Genomic DNA, 20,709 nt, shown 5'->3' with positions numbered 1-20,709 from the left:
TTTAAAAATAAAAATGCGTAGTAGCCCATAAGTCCAGAGCAAAAATCTGTGACTCTCTTCATATTGCTTATTCCACTTAATTAGATGACATGAAGTTGTTTAAAAGGGTCTTCAAATTAATGCATTCGTCGAGAATAGCCAATAGCCGTTTGTCATTCAGCCATATCCTCACCGAGATAATTGCCTAAGGGACACCTACAGGGGCAACAGTTTATACACCCGCAAGAACGGTGTAAATCCTGTTGCCGTCTTAAAAGCGTGGCAGAGATCTTCAAATTTTCACAGATTTGCCATTCGTACTTGTTATTCTGAGTCACATCTAATAAGAGAAACATGGTGTTATGTTTCCTTCATTTTTACCGAAACCAGCTGAAATGGAAAATTTCAGAATTTTTTGTTGTATACCCTGTAGTCGAATAATTTGAATTATTTGAAAGTACGTTTCATAACATAGAAAATATGATTACTGTACCCTGATTCTTGTAGAAGATGCAAGTATTTATGTGAATGCATTTAAATTTCATTAGAAATACCCTTATGTGAAATCGGACCTAATAATTTAGTTTAAAATGGAGGGTAGAGAATCTTTTCATATTCCTCACCAGCACATAAAAATCGACTTTAAAGCGAATCTTTTAAGGTAGGGTTAAGCTTCGTTTATGTGATTACGGCAAAAACTTGAGGGCTGTGTGCCTAAGGAGAGGGATGTCGTCGTGGAAGACTTTCTAAGGAAAACTGGCTCGTATAACGTTACACATGGAGAAAAACACGAAAACGCCCATGCAGCCAGCTCATTCGCGGAATTCGAAGCTCGGACCGAAATACCAGTGTTCAGCGATTTTACTGCTTGACGGCTGGTGGACCACCTTTTAAGATTGATTGAGATTGTGGCAAAGCGCTTGGAAATTTTCTGCCTAGGTGAGAGTAATCTTACTGGAGGAGTTTTGAAGTAACAGATACGCCAATGCCAGTGCGTTCTGTGGTACATTTACCCAACTCCAGCTACCAGTGTTCAGCTATCCTTGGTCGGCGTACGTTTATTTTAAGCTATGTGGTAAGACCATGTTAAATAAATTATATGGAAAATTTAAGCTTGTCCCCTCTCTAATTATACCGCACATGAATGTTAGACGTGTTTCTGAGAGCACAAAGATCGGTGCTGTACATCACCTGTTTAAGATAATTTCTATTCAAAAGACTAAAATTGAGAGCGGTCGTTTTAGAGAGTTCACCATAGTTACAAAATCTTCGCAAATGTCCGCGAGAGCAGGGAAAGTTCTGTCGCAGTTTTGATGGAGAGCACTTCGGGGATGAATCTGAGAGTTTCTAACCCTTTTTCCCTACTACCAAATCTCTCGAGAGGATTTTCGGCTCACCAGTATATGCCACACAGACATCATACACTTACAAACATCCAAGCTGTTTCTTGCATTCAAAACCTGCACCTAGTGATACGGTAGCCAGCAGCTTTAACCACTATACCAGTTAGGGCGACTAGACACACAGGATTATAACAATTTCTACCTAAACGCATTATTATTGTACTTTCGTATATTATACACCACAGAATCCCGATTTTTATAAACTGATTACATTATACTCTCATATGATCAGGAATTAAATTTACGTGTAATGGCTTAGGGTTGGAAGCCTTCGAAAGGTATGAAGGAAAAACTTAGTCCCGAATTAAAATTTCAAAACTTCCAAAACAGTTAGGAGAAAATATTGTTGCGCGCGTACGGTGAATGCAAACAGAATTGATGATAGATTGATAAAATTTATTTACTTCACACATTCTGGAACGTTTCACAAAAATTATCTTACAGCTCTTCACAGTATCACGGAGTAGTTGTGGTAATTACACTTCAAACTACTAATAAAGTTAAACACAATGCCATGCAAAATGCTTTTAAATAGCGAAGCTCACATGGAGATACCTCAATATTTCAAACTCACGCAGAATTAAACAACAACTGAGATACTGATACTTTCCCCGGTCTTATACAGTTTTTACACGGGTCGCCGAGATATCTGTAGTACCTTCCACTTTTCTAAATTACTGGAAGTCACACGAGGGCCTTATACGATTACAGTTACATATAGGATCAGTGTCAGTTATTCAATCGTAATATCAATTTAGCGAGATAGCCATTTACTTAGATGTTAAATAGACTTGCCCCTGTGTTCGTATTTTTCCGGCTTAGCACCATCTCTTCACAAGCATTTCATGTTACATTATGCAAAAAAAATACTACACGTTTACATATAATTTCACTAAAATTATTTAAATATGTACAAAATTCTTAATAATATCTAATTTTGGATAGTTTTGATTTTGTATCTATTTTTTTCCAGGGGCAACTGGAACATTTTCAAAATTTGCTTTATATTTTTTCATAGTTTATTATGGCGTAGGTCTTTGGAATCTGTGTACTAGGTAATTTCTGAGATTAGTTTTAAGATTTGAAATATACTTGCTTATTCCCTCTTTTATTCTTCTGCTTTTAGCAGTGTCCTTATTCGCTGTTCAACATGTAGTCTGGAAGAAAAAGAAAAAAAAAAAAAAAAAAAAACTCTTCTAACATAACCTTATCTTTCTGAAGTATTTTTTTTTTTAGTGTATTTAATGTAAAAGAAGTGGGGGAGAAAATTGTGCTACTATTTATCAGAGTGTCAGGCAAAGCATTGGTAGAGATTACGGCATTCTTCTTGTTTATTATCGACTGTATAAATGAACTAATATTCTTCCAACTAGACAAGTACTGTTATTTTATTTTAGTTATTGAAAATAATCATTATATTATTCCTTACACGCGTTCCTGAAATTTGTGACATACGAATGTTTGGAATGGGCAGTCACTGTGCACTATATTTAACTCCTTAAATCGGTATAAAGTTTAAATGAAGTGTATTTCAGAAGTTTTTTCTCTCATGTTGTTATGTCCTAGCAAAACCGAAAATAGTGCCACTCGGCAGAATTATTTGTTGCAAACCTTGTATGCAAGGTATCCATTCACATAAGTATACAGCTACAAAATAACAATAATAATTTTAAGTAATGAAGTCTTTTCATTATTAAGCGCACAGATCTTCACGTGGTGTTCATTTACGATGAAATAATATCACAGCAAATATTTTCTGCAGCCGGGCTTAACCATTTTGAACAGCTCAAATTTAAATATAAGATGGTACGGTCTTTGTTTTCTAGTGGATGAAATCTTAAACAAGTAGGCCTGCCTCAGCCACTCAGCTTAAAATGGTTTCAAGAAATCTGAACTGAATCAGAACCTGTGCGCACTGAAATCAGAACCTCTGCGGCCACACCGGGCGACAAAATCTAGCGGCAGAAAAATTTGTGAAAGCATCCGAAGGCAGAACTTAGACGCCACATGATTGTACGAAGCGGCAAAGGTATACATACGACTGAAGATCAGATTGCAATTTCTTTTTAATTTCACAATTTTTGTATTCCCTAAATTTTAGTTTTTATAACTTGGGTGGTCAAAACTTTTAAGTGCTCAATCTACAGTTTGAAAATTTATTTGCAGTTTAATGTTTAAAATGCTGAAATTAAAATATATTAGTTAAATTCCATTTTTAGAAAGTATAAAAACTCATAGCAAAATGATTGTTTTGTAAACACGTCTTTCGATTCAAAAGCTTATCGGCGTCGTTTTCAGTGATGCTCTTATCGAGGCTTATTGTCATAACGATCTGGCCTTTGTCAAAATCAGATATATTCTTTGCGAGATGCCTTCGTACTTTAGAAACTGTGTGTTGATAACCGATACATTAAAACATAATAAACGAAACATAATATTGTGATATTAGTAACTGAATTTAAAATACCTAATGTTTTATTGTAACCCCTCTCCCCCCCCAAAAAAAAAAACTCAGTATAATTCAATTTTGGGGAAAAGCAGAATTTTTCTTTCTCTCGAAAAATACCCAGATTTCTATCCATATTTTGTGTTTCTTGTTATTATTTTAGAATTAAGTATTTCATTTTTATTTATTTTTAATTGTAATTAATTAAAGATCAAACATTAATCGAAATAAATTTAATAATTTTTAATTTTAAATTTAAGTATGATTAAGAGAAAAGCTTATTTTTCGGTTATTTTTATATTGCCGGTGAATATGAAACACTATACACGGGGTCGAATCAAAGTTATCAGGAAATTTTCTCCTTGCCTGAATCTTCTGGAACTTACGTATAAAACTGTGTTAATAAACTCGTCTATACTATTAGTATCATTGGCAATGGTAATTGTTTTCCCTTTCTGGTGAAAGAAAGGAAGCTTTTAGATTATCTGTATCAAATTTAAATTTAGATAAAACTCAGCCTGATACTGAAGTTGACTTTATAGAGAGAAAGAGACTTCACACGTGTCCCTCTTTTTCAATGAGAAAAATAATCTGACGACTGAAATCTGCAAAAATATTTTTGTTTCTTGTTTTTAAAGAAGAGAATCTTCCTCCTGCTGAAAAAAAACCTCGCTGAATTGCTTTTAAATTTTAGGTTAGTATATTTGTTTTCTATATATTTGCTTTGTTAATTACCAGACAATTTTTCATTGTTTTCGTTTTGGATTTTGAATCTTATTCTTCTTTAAGTTAACAGAACTGTAAGTAATTTTCTTCCTCCTTACCACGCGCCGTTGTGTTGTAATTGGAAAGCACGTCTGGGAAGTATCGGGAGGTCTGGAGTTCGAATCCTGGCAAAGCCATCGTGGATTCTTCATGTTTCCCAACTTCAAAAATTTCTAAAAGATTCTACAAAATGACCAACTAAATAACCCTTGGGCTTACCACGTTAATACTTGTGGTCAGGATGGTTAACTAAATTTCTCAGTTTAATTAAATCATTACTTATAATTTTATTATATATGCAAGCAGGTGAATGTCTGTTTCATAGGACATGCAAAATCAGTATGCTCTGAGCTGTATTTACAGCGTCCAAGTTTGTTCTGGCCATTCGCAAGTAAACGTGTAAACGCATTAGGTTATTTCCAAGCAGGAGACATGAAAAACGAGCAATGCCCTCGCCGGGACTCGAACCACGCACCTCTCGAATACGCGCCCAGTGTGCTGGCCGTTACACCACGAAGGCATGCGGGAAAACGGGAGAAATACCTTATAAACGTTTCGCTTTAATATTCAACATGATTTTATCCGACTCCTCATATGTTTTTATTTTTGTATGTGTTTCAATAAAAAACAATAATTTTCAATACAAAACAAATAAAAGTGTTAATCAGTATATTCAAATAAAAATATTATTGAAAATAATTATCAGTAAAAACAAACGACGTATTCCTTAAATGCTATTCTCATACCATCAAAAACTTATTTTCATGCTTTCCGATTCAGGCTAGCTTATTCAGTTGAGTGTAATTCGCGAAGATCTGCTTGACAAAAAATAAATTAATTAATTTAAAAAAAATCTGAAAGCTCTCAGATTTTTTTTACGCTCAAAGAGGCGATTTTGTTTTTATTTACACGTGTACGTTTCGAGAGCATTTGGGCTAAAAATATTTAAAAACAGCATATCTTTAGAATTTCCGATACACAGTTTAGCGCGCTGGAGATAAAAATATTTTATTCACCACAGTGTGTTGCCACTGCTCGCTTTGAAATCGTTCGATTTCTTAATCATAGGTTCGTTAACGTTTAAAAATATGAAATATATTAAAAAACAAATTTCGGGTTTCTAGGTGATTCAAGATCAGGGCTTCCAGGTGCCCATTTTCGGGTGGAGAACTACATTATTCAAAATTTGATGGTTCTAGGTATCTTTTTTTCACAGTGGGAGAAACATACATACATTTATGCAGATTCTTCATTATTTAATTTATTTTAATATAACACAGGGTGATAATATATGGTGGCAACAAGTTGAAAAGAGATACTGACGTTTATTGTGATTCGGCGCAAAATGCCGTTTCGAGACTAATAGCCCTTCTGGGCTAACGCCCCCTTGCGCTAAAAAAAAATATTGCTTTACAAGGTAATATTTTCACATCAGAAATTCAGGTTTTTGTATTTTAAAAAATTATATAATCGTCTTCTTCCTCAAACAGTTTTATGATACTCACGTTTACCCCAATAAACTTGATGGTTATCATTTCTAGATTGACTGTAGAAGTGAATTTATTGTACGCTAATAATCAGCTATTTAGGAGAGTTTTTTCTCTTGTGCGCGTACGTGTGTTTTTGCCGCATATAGTATTCTTGTTTTTATTCACAGACTTGAAAACCTCGTAGCCGTGTAATAATCATTTCTTGAAGTCATTTAATGTTTAGCGCATGTTCGAAAGATCGTTACACTACGTTGATTCTTAAAGATCGTTAAACCTTTTCAAATGGGAAATAACCGGAGAAAACACTTAAGTTTATGAGATACAAAATACATAAAATGAATGTTTTAAATGAGAAAATTTCTAGAAGGTATTTCAGAGTAACAGCTAAGGCTGTAATAATGTAGAAGCGGGAACTATTTTTGCTTTATGCAATTAGCATTTTAACCTTAAATTGAATGGCATGTTAATGATTTATCTTTTGACGTCATTCTTCCTTACTTTTCTTTTTTTAAAACGTTTTTCTGAATGTTGTTGCCGCTTGCCAAAGGCGTTTTCGGCAGAAGTTCTGAAATTTTTTATTTATGTGAATTATCCGTACTAATGTGATAAAAATACTTGATGTACGAAATATTTGTACTAATATGTAGAATTCCAAATGTTACCGTCTTTGCTATTGTATTAACCGAATATACGATGGCCTTACATAGAAAACAGTCATGCAGTTTTGAAGATGACTTATGAGAAACAAATTGGGTTCATATAAGATGGCATCACATGCATGTGCTTCAAAGATCAATTGTTTTACAAAAAATATAATACTAGTCAAGAAAGATTTACTCATAGAATAAGTTACGATTTGATTTTTGGATCCATGTATCCTGATTTCAAATATGTTCTTGGAATTTTGTTATCATTCGCAAATTTTGATTAACGTTGCTTGGTAATCGTAAATACTTCTGGGTGTGTAGATATGTGGCAGTTTAAATTTTATGTGTAATTACGTATTGAAGTTTTAATCTTAGTTTTTATGATGTAGTCTCAATTTACAATTAAATGCATTAAGCAAAACAGTAAACTTATTTTGGCGTAAATTTTAAAATTCTACCAAATCTATGCCTAAATAAGATTGCTCTTTTGACTAATTTTAATTTCATTTTGCCATGTTTATCTTTCAATTTAATTAACTGAATCAATAAGACAATCTGCAATTCTTAATATGGAAAGTAGATTTCCAACATTATATAGTCAGCTTACGCGATCATGGATAAAAAAATATGAAAAGTTGAAATATTCTTCTGTGAAAGATCCAGTATGAACAATATAACTGTCACATACTATTCTTAAACCTAAAAGGATTGGCTTAAAATGAGCTTCACTAATCCCACAGTAAGTTATGTCACTAAAAAAGAACTTTTGCAGTTATGTCTGTCCTTTCATGTTAAGACTTCTGAAAAACGCGTAAGTCTGAGATTCACATACTTGTGGAAGAAGTTTTCTAACTTAAATGATGGCATAATATTAAAGAAGGTATTTTTGTGGAACCATAAATTAAAAAATAATTTATGCGCCAGAAATTCGATGAGTAGCTGAAGTCAGTTTAAAATACTGCATGGGAGGTCTTTTAAGAGTATTTGCATAAAATGGAATTACTAGAAGATAAATATGATCTTTTGAAATCACAAGCAGTATGTTATTAAAATTTCACATTTTGCATATAACATCTACATTTCTTCCCTGATAATTTGAGAGCAGGCAAAGGGTGAATATGATAAGCATTTTCATTAGAGAATTTTCAATATTGAGAAATGGTATTAAGGCTCCTAAATGCTCGCCATGTTTGTTGTTTTGCTAATTCTGCTCTTTTTAATCCTAAAGAGAGATTCTTTTCAGGTCAAGTCTCATACTTCAATTTTTTAGGTAACGTTCTTCCTTGATACATGTATTAAGTTCATGAATGTTTGCTTATACGGACATCCCGATGGTATAAGTTTATGTAAATCCTGTAAATTTTTAATTATATGCACAAAACGTTTTTCGTAACTATTTTTGTTAGGACTATAGGAAAATAACTATTTCGTAACTATAGGAAAAGTCTTATTACATATTTAAATTCATCAGCAAAAGAACTGTTAAGCTTGCATATTTCAATTCGCGTGACAAAGAAAATAAAACATTTGTTCATCAATCTGATTAAAACATCTAAATATCATAGATTTGAAATAAAAACTAATGTTTTCTGTTAACGTGAAAGTTAAAAGATGAGTGAAAAATTATGTTAATACGCGTTTTCAAATGTTAGGCTGCATTTAAGAGGCTCGTGCATAGCTTTGGAAGAAGCATTTTAAGATGGAAATTATCGCCTTATGATTATTTGAACGTATATTTGAACCATAATATTTGAACCAATATTATGATTATTTGAACCAATATTTGAAAATATATTTGAACCATAATATTTGAACCAATATTATGATTATTTGAACCAAAATTGTTTAAATTCTTCTCTTTCCTGAGCAACAAAGCTCTGTTTTCCACATCTTTAGAATACTTATACAAAAACTTTCATTTTTAAAATATCTGATGTGGTAGTATCCCATACATAATCTTGTATATATAAAGAAGAAAGTCTATTTGTTTGTTCGCTAATTAACTCAGTCAATACTATAGCTATCGTCACCAAACTTTCTACAATTCTTTTCTAGGTCCTGGAAAAGTTGTGTTGTTCGAAAGTTGTGTCCGCTGCTTGCTTTCAAATCCTAGAAGTTAGTTAATAAAAAATTTCTAAGTTTTACTATGAAATAAAAATAGTATTGCCAAACATTAAATACATTATTCTCGATTCCAAAAATTTGTGGGAAGCCATTTCGACTATTCCCATCTTCGTACGACTAATATCAGCCGAAATACTAATTAAAAACTCTGAAAGCGCTAATTTTCGCATTTATTTTTCCGAGTGGCAACTGTCTCGCTCGTTGGAGATGAAAATGCTTTATTTCGAAAAGTATTGCTGCTGCTCGCTTTCAAATCGTAGAGTTTGTTAATCAAACATTTGTAGTGTATTTGTTTGTTTGTTCGCGTTATTGATTTTTTATAAATTATGATAAACTTTTACCACATTTAATCGACTAAAATTGAATATAGGTGAAATTTTGGATGGAACTTGAACTTTTACGACTATTTATTTGATTAGAAAGACGAAAATCATTAAAACCTGCGTGCCACTGTTGTTGATAAAATGAGAGAGAATTAGCTTATTTTTCTCTCTTTTTATGTGGGTTTCATATCGCATCAGACTGAAAAATGCATGACTCTGGATCGTATTTTTTGCATCGTTATTAGAGAAGGATTACAGCGGTATCGTTCTCTCTGTTGTTAGATGCATTAGTCTCACTCTAACTTGATTGGCATCGGGTACTTTCGCTATTTATAAATAAATGTGTATAACTGCTCTTCTATGAATGTGATGGAAACTTTCTCTCCTTCGAAACTTCGTTCTCTTTTTCTCAATCCGCAGAATCAGAATTAGACCTGGATAGTTTCAGAATTAGATTGAGATTGTCTGGAGTCTTAGGCTCAGAATTCTTTCTTAAGATCCACAGCCCATTTTCCTTGTTTTTATGAGTGAAGAACAAGACTTAATCAATTATGTCGTGATTTGGGGGTCCTTCTAAAACCTATGCACCTAGGCCCTCCGAGTCTTGTGGACCTACGGCAGTAATCAGGCCTTGGATATTTTGGGATGGTTAGAACCTATAGCTTATCTGAGCAATTATTTAGCAATGTTTGATTACCAAGTTAGCTCCTTACGAAAAAAAAAATCATTTAGAAATACTAAGATTATTGTTGAATTAACTTACTTGCATTATCTGTAAAACTTAGAAAAGTAAAATGTGCTGACGTCGATCTCATATTTTCTTTTGGTACTTTTTCTTTATGTACCTGCCACGCTTTTGGCACCTGTGAAAGAGAAGCCAAACACACGCCGAGACCCAACAGTTGTAAGTGGAAGCAAACAAGCCTTCTATTCGTATAACTAGGAATATTTTACAATTAAAAAAAAAACTTGCTGTTTGGATTCTCTTTCACAGACGCCAAAAGGCATGGCTGGTGAATAACGGAAAACTACCTTTATTTTATTGAAACCGATTTTTTTTCGACTTAGTATTTTACTAGTTTTTCGTATTAATAATTTACGTGGAAAATGAAGCTGAAAACTTTAAAATCAAGTTATATCATACTTTTAGATTATTATTATCGATATATTAAAATTATGTTACGTTTACCATTTGATACTTAACTCAGTCTTCATCAAAACATTGTTTTACTACTTCATAAACTCTAGTTCTTCTTTTATAGCGAATGAAATATATCAGCTACTCAATTAAAGGAGGTTTTATAATAATGTTGACGCATTTTTATTCAAAATCTTGAAAGCCTTTTGGTATGTCGTCAGTCTTATGCATGATAAATAGATATGCTGTGCATTCAGTAGTCTTATGATATCATTTATATTCACGGTAGACGGAAGCAGATATCACAAATGACACTTGTGTTTACAAAAATATATAGTCCATGAAGCTACCATTGCAGCGAAGCATGAATACTGTGGCGTTAGTCCAAAAATATAATCATGATAGCGTGCTCGTCCAAAGAGCAGAAATGGTCTCGCTGATCTAGAAACAGCTTTGTGCTTCTTTTTCTGCGTGGGGATAAGATTAAGAACATTTTTTTTTTCTTTTCTGTAATAGCATGTTACATTTGATAATGAGGCGAAAAATTTCAGTCACTGATCCAATACCGGTTAATGATTATGAGAAAATAGAATTCTCATGAAAGATCTTAAGTAGCATAACCTTTCCAGTTTAATGGAAAATACAAAAGAAGTCGTTATTGAATTGGAAAATACTTGAAACTTATATAGGACCTGTAGAAAAATACATTGTTATAAATTGTTCAAGCAGCTTTACTCCATATAAAGCGACTGATATATAAAAATCATTGTTTGATGATGTTTAAAATTAGTATCATGAAATGATTTAAAAAAAATCATTGCCTAAAATGTGATGGAAGGTGACTTAGCTACTGACTATGATTTTTAGAAAATAGATTTTGTTTGATACCTTTTTATGCAGTTTGTATACAGCTCTTTTCTTTGTACTGTTAATTTACTTATGAATTTATGCTCGTTTGAAATTATATTATATATTTTCTATCAGATTCCATTATGACTCATAGTAGTTTGAAGATATCATGCCTTGTCGAAAATTATTGCATGTATTTATAGAAAAAAAAATCCTACTTTGTAAAACATGTTTCTTTCATGTAAGATGCAAAAACCTTCATGCTGAAGTGGGAATTATTAAAAAGTGTGATTGTAAATATGTTTATTGCTAACAGAAAAGTTATAAGAAATGTCAGTTGAGTAATCGATTGAATTTATCTCAATTTCGTTCATTCGCTGCCATCATCGTACAAAGAATCGTTGTATTGCTATATGTACTACAGTTCAAAAAGCTAATTCCGGACTTCCATTAAGTGACTGTTAAAATAAATTATTAACGGTCACTTAATGGTAGTCAAGAGGTCCGCAGCTCAAGTTCAGGCGAGAGTATTGCACATTTTTCATATTTTCTGCTTCGACAAGCCGGTACTATTCCGTTTTGAGAACCGTAAAAAATTGCAGAGAAAATGTATGCGCAAAAGCGCTAAATCTAGCAAACGCCCCCATTTAATAGCATTAACTATAATGAAATATATCTAATATTATAGAAACATCAGTTAAGGAAGAAAATCAGTTAGCATGAACCTTAAGAGCAAAAATTAAGAAAAGAAAAACTAATGTCAACTGATAAAAATTATGGGAAAGAAAAATTGTTATGTAAAAAAGAAAAAGTCTATACATATATAAGAAGAAATAATTACAGAAGTAAAATCACTAGAGATTATGTAGGTTTAGAGGTAGTTCTCTGAAACAATCAGTCATTGTATTAGTGTATAAACTACTTTCCTTAAAGGATCGAATCCTCCAAAATAAAAAATTAAATGAATTAGTTGGAAAATCGAAATAATGGGAGGACCCTCCCTTTTAAAACTTCTTTCTCTTACCTGAATTCTTTTGTACTCTGCGGCTGCGATCTCCCGTTTCATGCTATTTAAATGCGACTACGGAATATGCGTGAAAGAAGAAATTGAATTGAATATAAACTTAATGTATTGTATAGCTATTAATAAAACTGTTGCGGAGGTAGGAGAGTCAAGTAAGAATTGCACAACTATACATATTCTAATGATGAAAGTAAGCAATAGCTTTTATATAAAGGAAGATCTACAGGAGCTGTAATGAATAATATTAGGCTTTCTAGAAGAGCCATCTGAAAAATAATAAAGTAATAATAATAACTGTTACATTTTAAGTAATTATTACTTTTTTTTTACAATAAAAAGGGTCTTGCACAAAAGCAGACATACATTTGTCACTCTTTTTTGCTCGTCTTTAGATGAAAACTGCGAAAGAATAGGAGAGTCATTACAATAAATGAAATTAATATAATTATATTTAATAGCAGTTCTTAATAAAAAGGGAAACCTAAGAAAATCCTAAAATAAATTATCTGCTGAAATTTATATTATTCGTTTTATTACTTTTTGTACGCATGAACAATTTAAATACAGCTGCCATAATTGGTAGGTTTGTTTATTCTCAAGAATAATACATTGCACAAATTGATATGAACTTATGTACAGAATAGAAGAGCTTGTTTTCTTTCTGCGTAATCATGGAAGTATGAAAATAATTATAAAAACTGCGATCAACATTCGGATTATTTTTTATAGCTCTCGTTTTTACCAACCTAATCCGAAGAATTTAAAGAAACATTATTAATATATTTCTGTCCATTATCTCGGCCATCACATCTAAACGTGCTAATTTATATCTTTCTGTGTGCTTGGCTTTGCTGGAACGAATTTAATTAGTTTGTCATTTTCCTCCTAACAGGATTACAAAACACTTAACGTTTATTTGCAACATGATAACGACAACTTCCCGTTTCAGAGTTACGCAGCATTTTCGGGTTTAGAAACCTGTCAATGAATACTAATTAGGTATAGTTTATGAAATATTTTTCCTGATGAAATACATGTAGAATTGAGGGGGGAGCAAAAAGAAAGAATATCAAAATCGGATATGAGTTGGCTTTTGTTATCAGAAAATGGTTTTTTTTTTTTTTTTTTTTTTAGTTATGGAAAAATTTCTTAATTATTTGAAAATGAGCCCATGATTTAAAGCAGAATATGTTACCTGAGAACTTGTAGGATTTTAAGAAACATTAAAGCAGCAAATACGCAAATAACTGCGCTAAACCGAAATTTAAAGCTTCTTTTGATGTTTAATCTTTTTAAGCTTTTAATTGTTTCCGAAGGCCCACCTGCAGCCGATCGGTAGAAAAAGCCTGATATCTGTTAGTTTGTTCTGGGGTTCGAATCCTGGGAAACTGGCTGGTTACATGCTCGTTTTCATGGTTCTCCCCATATGTAATGTGGATATCTTAATAGTATCCCTTAATAACAATCCCTTAATAAGTAGCCTTAATCCCTTAATAGTATCCCTTAATAAGTCCTCCACTGGGCATCCCGCCCCTTTCCGTGTAGTGCCTAATGGTAAAGCACGAAATAAATAAATTTTTAAAAAAGTAACTATTGTTTCCGAAATTTTAGTAGTTATACACAAAATTTTTCTTACTTTTAAATCAAGTGTCCAAATTATTCTTGCATTTTTTCGTTATAATGAATGTAGAATCTCTTTGTTCTTTTTGGGATCATCGAAGGGTAAATTCTACTGAAAAGACTGAGCAGCGAATTCTCGCTATTTCTTTGAAGAACGTATACTGCAGAAGAAGGATTAAATAACCTTTTTATTTGAACTAAACAAAGGTTGCACTCACTCGGTGCTTATAATTACCACCACTTGTGCTAAGTAACTCGAATAGAAAATAAAAAAAAATGTAAAATCACAATAAAATGAGATGAGCTACTCGGCTGACTCCTTAATTATATAACCCTTAAATCGGCTGCAACCCAGACTAGTAATAGTATATTCTAAAGAGGATGGCTAACACCAACTATTCACACCACTATTATAAAACCACTATTATAAAACCACTATTATAAAAAACTAACACCACTATTATAAAAAAGCAAATAATTTAGCAGTTAATATTAGTTGCATCGAGATTTAGAATATTTTCTGTAGCCGTTTTTACTATCATTTAAGCCAAAATAATATCTTGAAACATCAAAGTTTTCAAAAGAAAAAAAATCATTCTAAAGAACGTCTTCTTAGCACCAATAAATAGAGAAACAGCTGTTATTTCTAAAAGCTTTTAATTTACATTCTTAGTAAAGAACTGTAATATATATTTCAAACTTAAATTAACCTTAATTCAAGCTGTTGTTCTTTACATAATATATCGAATACAAAAAACTGTTACAATAGAGGTGCGAATATTTCCAGAAATTGTCATTTATATATATTATCAATAATATGATATTATCAATAATATGAAATAGATTAATTAAATATATAATGATAAAATTAAATTAGTTAAATATTAATTATTAATTAAACATTAATTATAGATTAAATTAATGAACTATATTATCATATACATAACATAAGTCAAAGATATCATTTTAAAGTATATGTTATTAATGTTTATATCCTCTTTAAATTGTTCAGCTTTTTAAGCAATGTACTTACTGTTTTCATATGTAAAATAACGAAAATTCGAAGAGCTAGTACCCCTAAAAAGTGGCAACACGCCATGCAACTGGAGGATACCTGAAAACTCTAATACATATGTATACTGCTTTAATTTGAAAGATAACCAAAAGCCAATGCGATGTCAAATGGCAGCAGTTTTCAAAACTGACAAAACTGGTTGCGTGTATGATAAATGCTCTGATAACATAACGTAACGAAACTCAGAAAATAAAGATATTAATTTACAGTCTTTTTTTTTAAGTCAAAAGTGCAAAGAAGGATAAAATCAAAAGCATAGCTGACAGTTAAGCAATGCATATTAACTGCTGACTGCCTATCATAAATTTAGCCTCCTAATTTCTAGCTTATTAAGTGTATAAAACTTCTCATCTAACGGGTATGTTTTTAACTGATTAAATTTAATCTAACTGGCGAGTATGTGATGAGTCTAATTTCGGAACGACTAATAAACGTGTTTTTTTAAAAACATGGTGTGAAACACTAGATCGTTCTGAATTTTCTTTTTAAATGATAGCTGGAACAGATTCCTTTTGATCTTCGCGTAACTGCAAACTGCGCTTCCTTCTTTAGGAATCAGTCAGAAACTCTCTGGTTCCAGAACTGATCTGCATGATCAAATTGGAACCATGACAAGCCAAATCTATCGGGACGTCATTCTGGAACAACATGTACGTTTGTTTCGAGGCGCCATGGGCGCACAATTTGTGTTTGTGGATGACAACGCCCGTCCTCACCGTGCAAACATCGTAAGCGAATACCTTCAATCGGAGGATATCACCCGTATGGACTGGGCAGCATTCTTACCAGACTTGAATCCAGTAGAGCACGTGTGGGAATGCTTGGCCGACGAGTTGCAGCCCGTCAGCCTCCTCCTACATGTCTACCGGAACTTCGGAGAGCATTGCTTTTTGAGTGGTGTAATATCCCCCAAGATCATATCGATAATTTGATACTCAGCATGCCTAGCCGTTGTACGGACTGTATTGCATCGTCTGAGAGACATGCAATGTATTAACAATCATACCAACTATGTAATATTGGTTTTTTGTAAATAGGTTTTTTTTGTAATTTGCTCCAGGGAGAAAAAATCGCTATTTTTTTTTTAATAATATCGAACATATAGCATCTTTTTTTGCTCTTTACCTTTTGTTTAATAAATAAGCTTTACAAATAAGTCAAATTTGTTTTGCTTCTAACTCTTCCTTTGCCTGAATTTGCATTATCCTTAATTTATGGACATGAGTGTAAATGGTAATTTGCTTTGACTAATTTTAAGTCTCGAATCCATTTCTTGAAATCTGTGTGCTTGTGTCTAAGAACAAAAACACTTGTATTGGGAACTGCGAAGTAGTCATTAGCACAAAAAATATTAGGCAGAAAAATTATCTGCGATTCAAAATATGCATAATATATCTCCTCAGAATTACATGTCTTTTGCAGGAGCCATTAATCTAATTGAAAAATGTTTAAATGAATAAAATGTTTCTGATACTACTTTTTGGTATGTAAAAATATGTAATCGTAAATAATTTCATTGTAGAAGTTAAATTTTTAAAATTTTTTTATTGTCTGAAGCCATAAAAGACATCTGCTTTTTGTTAAGTTCAATGAGTTGATTTTTTGGGGGTAGGGTGAGATGGCAGCATAATATCGAAATAAAAAGAATCTTGTCTGAAAACTGAATTTTATCCCATTACAGTTCTTGTGTTTTATTTATTTATTTATTTATTATTACTATTGATAGAGCTACTATAATTTTTTTCGACACTCTTCTTTCTTATTCTATGATTATCTAGTTAAATAAGTTTTCGAGATTTCTTCTAAAAATTGCGATGATTCATTTATATGTAGTTGCTTCGGATTTACTTTCTGCCTTGTACTACATGTCTTCGCAACTTTGTCCTGTTTTATTTTTTCTTTCCTCAAACTGCCATTTCATGTCTAAAAAAGGTTCGTTAATTTTTTTGCCTGTTATTTTACGAAATGTAATTTCAGAACACAGTAATCAAGCTATAAGCGTATTTCTAAATTACTCTTTCGCTTATGCATTAAGTTATTTATTGCTGGATTTGTTTTATTTGAATTGCTGTTATTTGTCATGCCGTTTTCTTCATTTTTTTAAACCGCACATAATATCGTCACTTGTTTGTTTCTTACTTTTGTCTTCAGCCGTTCTGTGGGCATATGCTTTGAATTTATCCCCTATCCACGAGTCATCAGATGTGTTCAAAAAAGATAGAGTTGTCAAAAAATATAATCCAAGAAGTCTTCTGAATTGCTTTTTAAAGCTTGTGATGTAATGAGACAGAAAATCTTCAAGCGGCAAAATATGTACGATCTTATTTCGTGTAAAATACTTTGATGGTCGTGGATGTAGTATATTAGAAATCAAGAAGAACCATAACAGAAAATTCAGATTGATGGCCTTCTCAATAAAAAAAAAAAAAAAAAAAAAAAAAAAAAAAAAACTCATTTGGGAATGAAGAATCAACAAGACAAATTCTAAACGAAAACCTTGCTATATTAGAAGGAGTTGTTTTTTAGAATTATTTCTTTTATTTCTCTGTCATTGATTGTTTCCCTTTTATCTTAATATGAACAGTTTGTTGCGTTTTTCTCAGTTGCGATTACCTCAAAGGCAACAGTAATAATCTTGAAGAGTTTGAACTTTTGCAGGTCAAGTTTTTTCCAACATTTTTATCATAGAATTCACTGTCCATTGAAGCTTGAAATATAAAGTGACGCCCTGCAAAAAATGTCCGCCTAAACGTCCAAAGCCGAACTTTTGAGTTTTCCCGCACTCCACCTTGAACGCTAGTTACGCTCGACTCCACGAACATTGTCGGCATAAATCAGATCTCTACAATTTGCCACCAGAAGGCGGTTGGTAATGTTCCGCCGCGTTGGCACTTGATTCGAAACGATGCTATAACTTCTTACCTTCTCTTGTCCTTTTAACGAAAAGAAACTTTTCAAAGCAAATTATGATGACATTACATGTGGTTCCAGTCTGGTGGACAAAAAACGTCTAAATTTAAACCAGGAACAACGCAACGGAAAATTAGCCGTGATTCGTTGGCAATGATAAATCTAGGAATAACGGATTCATTTATTTTCGAAATCGTTCCGCTGTATGCGTCTTCACGTAAGACATAGAATTGGACAGATAATATTAGCAGCGTCATCTGAGAGATAAAGGGAAATCCCGCTGTGTACCGTGAATCATTAATTTTCAAATTCATTACAATGAGACAAAGAAATGGTCTGTTTAATCGTCTTAATTTTATCTTCATATCGTGTGGTGAAGGCAGCTTCGTTTCTAGACTGATTTTGGCGTGACTGATAATCGAAATATTCAGATGCTATCATAACAGTAATAACTGACAGCTTTGCAATGCAGTTAAATAATCCAGTGTTAAACCTCTTTCTCAGTTTTTATCTGTTTCATTTCTTAGACTTACTTCCGACGAGACTAAATCTCGACGATATGGAGCGAATTCTTAGAAAAGATATTGAGCTTAAATCATGCGAAACTGATTAGTTATTTGAATTAAGGACATCTTCCGGGGAAGTTACGCTTTCTCAGTTACATTTTGGGATTAATCATTCGAGAACAAAATCACGAGCCGTTTTATTTCTTTAATTTTGTACTTTTTTTTAACTGTTTATTCAACAAAATAAGCAAAACGTGAATCAAAGTGTCATACATTATTCATTTCATGAGGAGGATCAGATAGTAACGCATATTATTTATTTAGTAATTGATTTATTTTTATCTAAAGTTTAATATGTAAAAAAACAAAGCAAAACAGGTAAACACGTGAGGTTTCGTTCAAGCTGACGAACAGTTAAGCTTATGTTAATTCTTTGTGCCTCGTTTTGTGACGTACTCATTTAGTTCAGGTGGTTGTGTAGATTTTATGGCAAGGGACGTAGGTTAAAATGTAACCATCCGTATATGCAGAAGAAATTGGACTGCTACCGCCGCTGCTGCGTGCTTACTGACGAGACAATCATTGATCAGAATAGACAAGAACGTTTGACGTTGGCGCGTTTGGCAACTGCTGTAAATTATATGTTCGATGCAGTCAGGTTGTAGCTTCGCTTAGATTTTCTAGTTAATTTGCCGTAAAGTTATAGCAAGCTATTGCTATCGAAAAGACCTTAATTTGTACTGCATTATTAGCCTACAAGGGATGTTAGCCCGAATGGGATATTAGTTTCGGAACGGCATTGTGCGTTGAGTCAATATAAACAATATCACTTTTCAAATTGTTGCCACCGAATATTATCGTCGTGTAATATACTTAAAGAAATTAAATAATAAAGGATCTGCATGAAAGTATGCATGTTTCTCTCGTAGTGAAAACACAACGGTACCTAGAACTGTAGTCCTCCATCTGAACATGGGCGCACCTGGAAGCTCGAATTTTATATTTCATATTTTGTAGAACTTTAATGAATTTTTAGCAAACCCAACGATCTGAAAGTGGCAACATTGTACGGATTAAAACATTTTTATCTCCAGTGCGCAAGACTGCCTGTCGGAAATTTTAAAGATATGCTATTTTTAAATATTTTGTCATTTTCCTGTTGAATCAAATTTTATGTGGCGTAAGCGCCAAGAACGTGATATTTAATAAATAAAGTGAACACACAAAACGTTCATAATAAAAATACAAAACGTTTTGTAAAACCATCTTAGTAAGAAGACTAAACATTGATATGATGATGAACTAAGAAAAGGCTGAAAAAAAAAAAGTATTTAGAACTGCCAACACTTAACGCTACGTCAGGAATTCTGAACGTATACTTCTATACTGCTTTTAAATTTTTTGTAATTCCGCTGTTTAATTATATATGGCGTTAAGTGCAAAGAAAAGTTATGCTTAAAAAGACAACTTAAAAAAAAAAAAAAAAAAAAATTAATTGGAGTGAGTTTAACAGCAAACTGGTAGGCTGTGAGCTCAGCGAGAGCGTAAAACACTTTAACAAACCCTTTCGAGAAGCCGTTAAAATCTAAAACCTTTCAGATTTTTTTAAAAATTAATCTTTTCAGAGGCGCTAGAGTTTTTAAGCTTTTACTTTTTGTGCTGTATCTGCATCCACAGGCGATAACTCACCGGCAAATCGCTGTAACTTTCTATGGGTGAGCAGTTTTAGCGGAAGTATTTAGTTAGGTAGTTAGACACACTTCATCGTTATACGCAATAAAATTGCGTATTTTGGATACTTTTCACTAGCATTTTATGCGCCTTATCCGATCGGTATGCAGCATTAATAAAATGATTTAATAATGATTGCGTAAAACATATTTTTCAAATCCATAGTATTAATATTTTGTGTACAAAATTATCCGTATACGATGTAAATATTCAATTTCTTTATAAAGCTTTTAGTTTCCGTATAACGCTACTGAGTATATATTGCAGGTTTAATTCTGCGCATCAAAACAACCGTTGTACACCTTGGGGGGGGGAAGAAGACATTACTATGTCTCCTATTCTATTGGGTCGATTGACGACATTTAACTTGCATTGTCTAGAAAGTGCGACTTAGATATATATTAGGTTTATATATAGCATTTTCCTAACATATGTATTTTGGCACAAAATGGGACTTTTTCGAAGTCGACATACCTATATTTTTTTTCATATTTCGATTCTACGGCTCAGATTATGCCAAAATGCCAAACTTTGCAAAACTTAGCTCTCAAAATTTTAGCTCCTCGATGTTAATTTAATTTGATACGTATTTATTAATATCTCGTTTTTTTATTAAACTTACTGGATTCTCTCTTTTGGAATTCGAAATTTAGGTTCAAGCTAAATAAAACTTGCAACT

General features: G+C 32.5%; 1 protein-coding gene and 1 long non-coding RNA gene across 4 annotated transcripts in view; one reads left to right on the top strand and one right to left on the bottom strand.

Annotated features, from left to right (window-relative positions):
- LOC146997253 (uncharacterized) overlaps positions 1-14,977 on the bottom strand; it is a 68,523-nt gene extending 53,546 nt beyond the window's left edge. The window contains exon 1 of the long non-coding RNA XR_015041256.1: positions 14,842-14,977. This is a non-coding gene — a long non-coding RNA (uncharacterized LOC146997253). The remainder of the gene's footprint in view (positions 1-14,841) is intronic.
- Positions 1-20,709, top strand: part of LOC118181301 (uncharacterized) — a 296,292-nt gene that overhangs the window by 199,059 nt on the left and 76,524 nt on the right. The window lies entirely within an intron of this gene.

Source organism: Stegodyphus dumicola, chromosome 5 (assembly GCF_044657685.1).
Source record: "Stegodyphus dumicola isolate Sdum_Otavi_A_Nest chromosome 5, ASM4465768v1".
NCBI classification, from domain to species: domain Eukaryota; kingdom Metazoa; phylum Arthropoda; class Arachnida; order Araneae; family Eresidae; genus Stegodyphus; species Stegodyphus dumicola.
The sequence above is the reverse complement of the archived record's forward strand: the minus strand, read 5'-3'. Positions and strand labels throughout refer to the sequence as shown.